Below are 10,239 nucleotides of genomic sequence, written 5' to 3'. Positions count from 1 at the left end.
TGGCATTGTCTGTCTTGTCATGACTCTTTCTGTTTTAAAACCATCTTTGAACACTCACTGACCCTTTACCTTTATTTGGTAGAAGGAGAAATGGTATCATAGTACTGTGTGTCTCAAGTTCCCACCATTTTCATAGGATGGACATGTCTATACTTCTTACAAACTCTTCCTTCCCACCCAAAATTTCTATTACTTCACTGCCTTAACAGAAACAATTCAATTCAAAAATACCCTTCTCATATCACTGGGATAATTTGCCGTGAATCCTTTACCCTTCCCCAGCAAGTAACCAAGGTTCTGAAAGCTTAAATTAATGACTGTGAAGGTTGGCGTGTAGCTCAGTGCAAGAGTGGTGTGGAACAATCTATGTACCTTATAAATATGTATTGCTCCTTTTTTTGTTTGAGTCAGGGTTTCTCTGTAACTTTGAGTTTGTGCTGGAACTAGCTCTTGTAGACCAGGCTGACCTCAAACTCACAGAGATCTGCCTGCCTCTGCCTCCCGAGTGCTAGGATTAAAGGCGTGTGCCATCATTGCCCAGCTTCTCATTGTTATTAAAAAACTGACTGGCCAATAGCTGGGCAGGATTTTTGGGGCAATCTTCCCAGGATTGAGTGCTGGGAAGAAGGAGGACAGAGTTAGAGGAGTCACCAAGCAGATAGAAAGGAAGCAGGACATACAGGAGAGGTAAAAGTCAGGAGCCTTGGGGCAGCACATAGATTAATAGAAATGGGTTAACTTAAGTTGTAAGAGCTAGATAGTAATAAGCCTGAGCTATCAGCTGAGCATTTATAATTAATATTAAGTCTCTGGGTGGCTCTTTGGCAGCAGCTGCTGAGACACAGAGAAACTCTGCCTACAGAAGGACACTTATTTAACACACTCAAGATCCTCAGTTTGATCTCAACACTGAAAAACCAACAACAACAAAACAAAAAAACTACAATAACAACCAGGCAAATATATTCAATGAGTAAATCAGGTCACCAGTAAGAGGCAGCAGAGAGGGGTGGTGACAAGAGCATCCCAAAGAGTATGTACTTTGTCTAAAAATGACCGACAGCTAAGACACCAACAAATGGCTTCTGGATTTCCAGATATTTCAATTTTTATAGAAAAGCTGGAAATCCAGGTTTTTATATTTTAAAAGGAGTGAGCCTTTTCCTTATTTTTAAAAAGAAGGTTTGTTCCTTTTTCTTATTTTAAAAAATGGCTTTATTGAGGTATATTTATATACTTACATAATTCACAATACACAATTTAATGGTTTGGGGGTTTTGTTGTTGTTTTTAGTACGTTTACCAAGTTGTTTAACTGGTACCATAAATCAGTTTTAGAGCATTTTCATTACCTCATTTGTAGCTCTTATGTTCATTTACTGTTGGATCCTGTGCTGTCCCTGCTTCCTGACCCCAGATGTCACCCCAGGCACGTACCATATTCCTTTCTATCGCTAGTTTTGCCTTTTATGGGCATTTCATGCAGATGGGATGATTTGGTATGTGTGCTTGTGTCTGGCTTTTTTCAAGTGAGCATAAAGTTTTCAAGGTTCATTCATGTAGCTTGCATCCCTTGTTTATTACTTTTTATTGCTGAATGGTAATCTGTTGTATGGACCTACGACTTTTGTGTATCCGTTCGTCAGTTGACGCTCATTTAGGTTGTTTATATCTTCTGGCTATTGTAAATGATGCTGTGTGAATATTTCTGTGTACATGTTTTGTATCCACACAGGATTTCCCCCAACCTCCCACCTTTTTTTTTTTAATACTAAAGGGCAAAATTGTGGGATTGTATGGCAAATTTATATTTGACTTCTTTATTATGGACAAAAGCACACAGCACGTTTAGCTTTTAAAGAAAATGCTCATTTTCCAAAGTGGCTGCAGCATTTTACATCCCTGCCAACTACGACCACAAAGTTCCTGTTTCCCTCGGTCCTTGCCAGCGTTTGCTATTGCCCTTACTGTTTCATTATCGTCTAGTGCGTGTATTTCACTACCCTTCACTTTTTCATTGCAGTCTTGCGGGTATGAAGTGGGATCTCATTGTGGTTTCAATTTATAGCTCCCTAATGACTAACAAAGTTGGCTAACTCTTAATTTTTAAATGTTGGAATTCATTCAAAAAAAAAAAAATCTGCCTATCAGTTCTGTGCACATGAAACAAAACAAGCTCAAACTGCCCTGAGGGAATGAGTTTGGACTTCTGACCTAGTCTCTGGCAAACAACAGCCTGAGAAGTTTTGCTTTTAGAAGTAAAAGCAGCAGCCTAGTCACCAGCTAAAACTACTGCAGATAAAGACAAGGGTTTCCTCGCTCTTGAACCTGTACAATAGAAAAAGGCAATTTTCAATCTATTAATCCATAATGTCGCGTTATTTTTATTCAGTAACCCATCAATTCAACATTTGAATTGAAAACGAATCTTTCAAGTACGTATCTAGTTCTTCTTTTAGAGGCAATCTGTCTAAGACTACGCGCTAGGTATAGTGGCAGAGCTGCATTCAGAGCCACGGCTGTGTTTGTCTGGGATAGATGATGGAGACCCGGAGCCTAGGTACGGGAAGGGAGAAGGAAGCACAGAGGGGCTCGAGAGACCTTGGGAAGAACGTTTGAGTGATGCATTGATGCGTGGATGGGCAGAAGACAGGTCTGGAACCTGTTTTGTAATTTCTCTCCTACGCAGGCAGAGATGCGGGGCAGACACCTATGGCCATCTTGCTCTAATGCAAAGTGGGACCAGGCGTGGTTAGTACTTGGAAGGGTGCTGTTCGGCAGAGGAAAACACGGAAGAGACTCCAGAGCTAGAAATATACTTGGGGAGTCCAAGGACCTCCCACCTCCTTCCAGTTAGGTGAGCATCCAAACTGCCTAGGCTCCCACAAAGCCAGTACGTGCAGTAGGATCAAAACCCAGTGCCATTGTTCTTAAGTTCTCAGTAGTCTTCATTGACCACTATGTTTAGCGAGTCCAGTTTTATCCCATGCTTTTTCAGACCTAGGCCAGCTGGCCTTCGTGAGTTCCCAATAGAACATCCCCATTGTCTCGGTGTGTGGGTGCACCCCTAGTGGTCCTGAGTTCCTTGTTCGTGCTCTTTCTCCTTCTGCTCCTGATTTGGACCTTGGGATTTCAGTCCGGTGCTCCAATGTGGGTCTCTGTCTCTGTCTCCTTTCATCGCCTTCCCACAGGGCAGGGAACCCTGATTGCTCTTCAGGCTGATGAGGGAGGAGGACTTGGTTGGGGGAGGGGGGAGAAATGGGAGGCGGTGGCGGGGAAGAGGCAGAAAGCTTTAATAAATAAATTAATTAATTAAAAAAAAGAAATATACTTGGGAACAGTTTGGTATTGGGTTCTCACCAAGACAAATGTCTTTGTGAGTCTTAACCCTGGTGAACTTCTGTTCTCTTCTTCTGATGGTCCATTGAGCTAGTAAAATTAGGAGAAGTTTTTTTTTTTTTTTTTTTTTTTTTTTTGATTTTCGAGACTGGGTTTCTCTGTAGCTTTTTGGTTCCTGTCCTGGAACTAGCTCTTGTAGACCAGGCTGGCCTCGAACTCACAGAGATCCTCCTGCCTCTGCCTCCCGAGTGCTGGGATTAAAGGCGTGTGCCGCCACCACTCGGCTAGGAGAAGTTTTGAAATGGTGAGAACGCACAGGTCTGACGGCTTACTGGGGCTATTTGTGTAGCTGTTCTAAGTATGCAATATTGCATTTGGGAATGACTTCACTGGGTGACAAAGCTTAGACTCAGACCTTAGAGATAGCTGAGTCTTTTCTAAATACCGAAACAGTCAGAAGAGGGCTATCTGACATGTTTTTGTGCAGCTAATTTACACTTCCTCTGCAGACTTCACAAGGATAGAATCCTTCATGTGGTGGTGCCAAAGTCACAAGAATCCTGGACTGCGGCAGCCACCCTCGTGGGCAGGTGAGGGTGGAGACCAGAAACACCAAGACAAAGGACCAAGAATTCTGACTTCCACCTGGAGGGCTCCCCGTGTGGCTGCCTTGGAGCTTTCTCCGAATTCCACCAACCCTTTCTTATCACTTTCTGCCTTGTTTTCGATTTTTTTTCCACTTAAAAAAAAATCAGTCTAGTAGTTTCTCAGGCATTTAAAAGGTATCTATTAACACACACACATATCCGATACTAAGTACTAAAATTCTTGAGGTATTATTTTTTTTGAAAATAGTTTTTCTTTTTTATAAAAACAAGTAATACAGTTTTGCTCGTGTGATTTTTTATTTTATAATATTTATACACGTATAATTAGAGTTTTCTAGATTCTACAGACATTTCATTACAATTTTTACTTCAACTTTCCAGTTTCTTTATTTTGGAACCCCACCCCTACTTGAGGTCTTAGGCATTTTCTAAGGCCCCTGAACCACTAGTTCTTTGACTCTAGGAAACAGGACAACACCGCAGGAACCCTGCAGACCCATTCCAGCTTCTGTAGGGAGCTGGAATAAATGAATGAATGAACACATGGTCTAATGAAGTCGCTTTCTTCTCTGCCAGGCCCTTTTGCCTCTCCTATTTTTGGAATCTCAGCCCAGCCTAAGAGGCCGAGCAAGCAGGTTTTATCCGCTTGCGAACATCCAACTGCGACTGGCCAAGAGAGGAAGGTGTCCGGCGGGCGCCCGGAAAAAGCATCAGTCGGGGTACCCCAGGGTTCCAAGCTGACTGCAGCCGGGTCAGCGCACGGGCTAAGCGGCACCCCTCCCCCACTGCAGGTGAGCCGCACAGCCGCGGCTCCCACCCCCTGAAGCTCCAGGGTGACGTCAGGCCTCAGGACCGCGCTCCCGCCCCGCCCCTGCAGGCGGCTCCGGGGGCCGGCGAGTCCTCTGTGGCAGCCGGTCCCCGCTGCGGGACCCGGTGGCTGCGGCAAGCCGACGGGCCGCAGGACGCTCGAATGGGTTGCAGCGGCGTTCCGACGCTACAGCGAGACGCGATCAGTGGGAGACGGGGGCTTCTGCTGTGACACACCTGCCCCACCGTCCCCGTCCCCGTCCTCCCCACCCCCAGCCCCGACTAGCGTAGCGCGCACAGCCCAGCAGGGTCGGCGCTCGCCGCCTCGCGGGATCGCCGGGCTCTCAGTCTCAGCTGTCCATCTCCCTCCAAGCTAGCCAATCGCCCGCCACTGCCCCGGCCGCACCTCCCGGCGTCCCTGACAGGCATGAGGGCCAGCCTATGAGATGGGGAGCCTGTGGGCCTAGGTCGGGAGCGGGAGCCAATGAGCATCATTCCAGGTGGGTGGAGGGAGCCGGACTTGGGAAGGTAGCTTCGTTCGGGTTGCTAACGTCTTTCCAGGGAGATGGGCGCGCAAACCGACCAGTGGGTCTGGGGGCGGCGGTGATGGGCGTGGAGCTGGCCCAATGAGGGTGGGAGTGGGTGGGGCAGGCGCGAGCGGCAGTGCTAAAGGAGCCCGGCGGAGGCAGCGGTGGGTTTGGAACTGAGACGCTGGATCTGTGGTCGCTGCTGGGGACGTGCGCTGGCGCCACCATCTTCGGCTGAAGGTGAGAGGTGCGGTTGCCTGGGTCCGAGTGAGGTGGCCCCGGGAACGGGGACGGCCGTGAGGTCGTCCGGGAGGAAAGAAACCCTGGCTGAGGGACCAAGCGACTCTGGAGCACAGGGACGGAACCCAAGCGGGGTGCTGGGAAAGGCAGACTGGGCTGTGGAGAGCGGACCTTGTGGAGGTGACGGGACCCCAGTGTATGGAGATGGAGAGACCCCCTGGAAGGATAGGAAATGAGGTCCTGGAGAGTGAGACCCCTGCAGAGATCAGGACTGGGGTGTGCACGGGGGCGCTCCTTGGAAGGGATGAGGATGGAGATCTGGGGGTGGGAATGTGGAGACCAACTCCTTGGTTGCATTGGAGCCCTGGAAGCGTGGGGTTGGGAGGTGAGTGCCCGAGTTGGAGGCCGGAGGCGCCCGGCGTGTCTGCCCTCTTGGGAGAGGACTGAGTCCTGGGGTGTGTTCTCGGTGCTAGGGGCGCGGGAAGGAAGGGCCCCTGGGTGGGTTGCATGGTGGGTTAGGCCGAGTTAGGCTTCCCCGGGCGCGACTGAGGGGTTCTCCGAGGATTCAGAAGGCGGACCCTGGATCTGTGAGATTAAGGGACCGGTGTGCTGAAGCGCTGCGTGGTCTGGAGAGCGTGCGGCGGGTGAGGGGCTCCAGAGCTGTGCTCGGGGAAGTAGAGCTGGCGTAAACGGCATGCCACGCTTGCTGGGGACCGTGGAGGACTAAGAGGTGGACGCCGGGCGAGGCCTGGGCCGTTGGGGGGAACGAGGCGGGAAATGTGGCCCGGGCGCGTTGTAGCGGAGCGGCCGGGGGTTGGTTGGGGGGAGGGAGGGTCAGCCCTCGCCTCTGGATCGCTTTATTGTGTAAGTGATCTGGTAATGGCTCTCCGGAGACTCTCTACCTGGCCTTCTGCAGTTGGGGGGTCACACCCTGATCCCATAAAATCGAAATGGAATTGGGTCGGAGGGAAGTTGAAGCTGTGGAGTCCTTGGCATTGGCGGGGCATTGTGGGCCTGTGGTGGGCGGATGCGGCCCAGGGACCCGAGAGGCCCCCACACAGGCCTGCCTAGGAACTGGGGCCTTAGAGAGGAGGTGGCCACTCGGCGGGTCTGACCCGAGCTCGTGAGGTTTGGGTAACGGGGTCTCTAGCTACGACCGTTATCTCTTGTTTCTTGGGGGCCTCTGCAGCTCTCTTCAAGATCACTGCGGTGGATGGAAGGGGGTGGGGTGGGGTGGGGTAGGGAAAAGCAGGCGGGGTAGATCCAGACTGCGGATGGAACAAAGACTGCTGTTTTTGCTGAATAAAATAATACTAAATGTAATACTTTGGCTATGCTGAGATTTGATTTTGTTTTTTTTAAACATTTGAAACTAAGGATGCTTTGGATGAGGTTTAATTATTCCTGATAGTATCTGACTCTGGAAAACTTTATAATCTATTCATTGTTTCATGTCCCTCATCAATCTGCCTCGGTTAGCTATTCTTGGAGCCCCGATGCTTTTGATGTTTAAGTATGTATGCCCTGTCTGTCTCCGGTTCTGAAAAAGTGGCCATTTTATGTTTCTCCTTACTTCTGCATCTTAAATTGCGTTCTTCCCATCCTTATCGGCAGAAAGCATATGCTGCAATTGTGTGATACAGCACAAGCTTTTGCAGCCTCAGGATGTGACCTGTGAGTGCTTGGCTATGTATTTGGGCTCCTTAGGGAAGTCACCACAATGAAGAGGCTGGGTCGAGAGGGAGATGGGGGACAATCTGAAGGGCATCGGGGTAGGGTGAATAATGACCAACCATATGCTTCAGCGTTGGATGTACATTGTTATCACATATGAGGAATTCAAATCCCTGGTTTAAGACCCAAGTTTTGGAAGTATTTTATTCATTGGGAGCCAGAGCAGGGCTTCACAGCCGTACAGCCGTCTTGCCTTTTGTGTCTGTGATTGTTTGGTTAAGTAGAATTTTGATAAATTAAGAGACGCGTGCAGCCGCATAGTGCCAGTGACCCCAGTAGTAGATAGTGTTACACAGATAGGGTAGCTTTCGTTTGGGTCATCTGTGTCTGAAGCATCTTCTAGGGTGGCTACCTGGCCTCATTTTATTTGTTCTGCTGTATTCAGTCTGATCATAAAATCGAATCGTTTTCCTCTGCCCACAACTACCTTGGGTGTTGGGAAGCAGCTGAGAATTTTGCTAGGTGGCGTTTCATTGGAAGTAACAAAATGGGCAGGGTGGATGCCTCAGGGGTAGTTGTCTGCCACCAGTGCCAGGGATGGGAACTTTGACTCACAGGAGGCAAATTGATATATACACTGATAAATGATTTAATTGTCATTAGACAGCTACTTCAGGTGACAGATACACCTCCAAATTCTCTCCATGCCTGTCCACTACAGAGGCACCTTTTTATCCCCCCTTTCTCTTAAATGTAGGCATTTTCCTTCAGAATGTAAAGTCTATGGCAGATTGTGCTAATGTGCTCGTGACTGAACCTATAATCTTTAACCCATTATTGGTAGGCAGGATTCTTTAATTTGGTAACAAGTTATATGAAATGCCACATATCCTTCAAAGTTTCTTTCCTGTCCACTCCACTTGGATCACTGTAGCCTGGTCTCTGGGCTTAAGACTTCCTCTGCTACTTGTGACCTCTGCTGTGTGACCTCGGGCCTGTTGTCCAGTCTCAGAATTCTTTGGATTCTTCGTTTGTGAAATGGAGTTTATTCATGGAAGCTACCTTGTACCCCTCTCGTGAGGATTAAGGCCTTGATGTGTGTAACTCTTTAGAATGGTGCCTGGATGTAGTGAGGGATGCATAACAAGATGATTTGTTTTAAAAATTGTGGCATTTGCCTTTCAGCAAGGCAAAATATTTGCAAGTAATACATGTTAAATTCGAGTTTTAAATCAGATCTAACACCAAATGAGCAACGGAGTGAAAAAGTACAGTATACTCAGCAAGCACACGTGAGGGGTTAAACTAGCTAAAACATCTTTACTGGCCTCACAGTAAACGCTTGTGAGTTAAACAGCCCGAGGAGCCCCTCCTTCCTGCCAAGTGAGCCCTGTGGTGCAGTGCTAGGTAGGTCGAGGAGACTGCCAGAAGGGCAGTGCGGAGGCTGAGGAGAAGGAAGGATTGAATTGCTAGATTGACCTGAAAAGCAAGTGTGAAAGGGTAGCATTTGGGTCAGGAGGGAAGGGTTTGGTTGTGGGAAGAGGAAGTGAATTTTAAGGATGGGGGCCATTTATGGAAGGTAGATCTGGATTCTCTGTTATGTCCCGGGGACCAGGCTAACTGACCAGTGCCACACAGCAAGGGACAGGTAGCCACCCCCACAGGGTTTAGTTGTAGGAAAATCTGGAAGTGCTAAAAATAAAAGTATTTTGTAATCTGCTGCTCAACCAAAGACTTAGAATTGACTTCATTTAAAAAAAAAAATAGATGAAGTTGGGCATGGTGGCACACACCTATAATCCTAGCGACAGAAGCAGAACCGTTAGGAGTTCAAAACCAGCCTCATCTACATACTAGCTTTTAAGGCAACTGCCTGGGGCTCAAAACCCAAAAAGGTGTGTGTGTTATCTTTTCCCCAGAAAGTTGGAAGCATGTGGTGATTGCAATTTCATGATCCACTAGTTTTTTTTTTACATTAAATTAACATTTCTGCTTCTTAGACACGTACCAATAAATTTTAAATGTCCCCATTTGATGATGTAACGAAAAATTACACAATTTGCTTTTTCTAGACCTGCTATAGAAATGACTTGCCAAGTTACTCCCATTTATAGCTGCCTACCAAATTTGAGATTGTTTCTACACCCACGGTAAATTAATGTATGCAGATCTACAGACAGCAGGATACTTTCCAAAGTGCCATATACTCACTTAACCAACGAAGAATAAAACAAACTCATTTTGTTATAATTGTATTTTTTATAGAGTTTGTGCTTCCGAAACGTGGAGTTTATGGCTTATTATGTGCCCTCAGATTCTCCTGAGATGACCCCCACACTTCTTACCACTGTGCAGCCTAAACTGGAAAATGTGTTAATAACTCTCTGAGCCCACTTCTCATCATACTTCTGATTGTATGTGGGCCCACAAATAGTTTTCATATTGCCCTCTCTCTTGTATTTGCCTAAGAAGCAAAGTTAGGTTGAAGTTATAAAATAGGTTAGCACGTTGTTTGTAGATGAGAGAGAGCTATGGAAGAGTGGTTGTCAAAAGTGGTCCAGGACCAATGGCATTGTCAGCAGCTGATAGACACACAGAGTCTTGGGCTGGAGAGATGGCTTAGCAGTTAAGAGCGCTTGTTTTTGCAGAGGACCTGGGTTCGATTTCTAGCACCCACATGGTGGCTCACAACCATCTATAACTATAGTTCCAAGGGATCTGACACCCTCTTCTGGCCTCCATGGATGCCAAGTTTGCATGTGATACACATACATACATGCAGGTAAAATACTTGTACATGTAAAATATTTTTTTTAAAAAAGAGATGGGGTAGCTAGGTGTAGGGATGTATGCCTTTAATCCCAGTACTCAGGAGGCTGTAGCAGGTGGATCTCTGTGAGTTTGAGGCTAGTCCGGTCTACCGAGTGAGTTCCAGGACAGTCAGGACTACATAGTGAGACCCTGTCTCAAAAAACAAACGAAAGAAAGAAAGGAAGAAAGAAAGAAAGAAAGAAAGAAAGAAAGAAAGAAAACATGGGTGGATAC

The 10,239-nt window shown here is 47.2% G+C and overlaps 1 protein-coding gene across 4 annotated transcripts in view; it reads left to right on the top strand.

The window, feature by feature from the left end:
* Window positions 1–5,403: 5,403 nt before the first annotated feature.
* Myh10 (myosin heavy chain 10) overlaps window positions 5,404–10,239 on the top strand; it is a 134,907-nt gene continuing 130,071 nt past the window's right edge. For all 4 annotated transcript variants that reach the window (XM_041664023.1, XM_041664021.1, XM_041664022.1 and 1 more), the window contains exon 1: window positions 5,404–5,520. The gene's annotated coding sequence lies outside the window, so the exon portion shown is untranslated. The remainder of the gene's footprint in view (window positions 5,521–10,239) is intronic.

This window comes from Microtus oregoni, unplaced genomic scaffold (assembly GCF_018167655.1).
Source record: "Microtus oregoni isolate MIOR12 unplaced genomic scaffold, Mior012 000015F_ref0000493, whole genome shotgun sequence".
Classification (NCBI taxonomy): domain Eukaryota; kingdom Metazoa; phylum Chordata; class Mammalia; order Rodentia; family Cricetidae; genus Microtus; species Microtus oregoni.
This window is presented reverse-complemented; position numbering and strand designations above follow the sequence as displayed.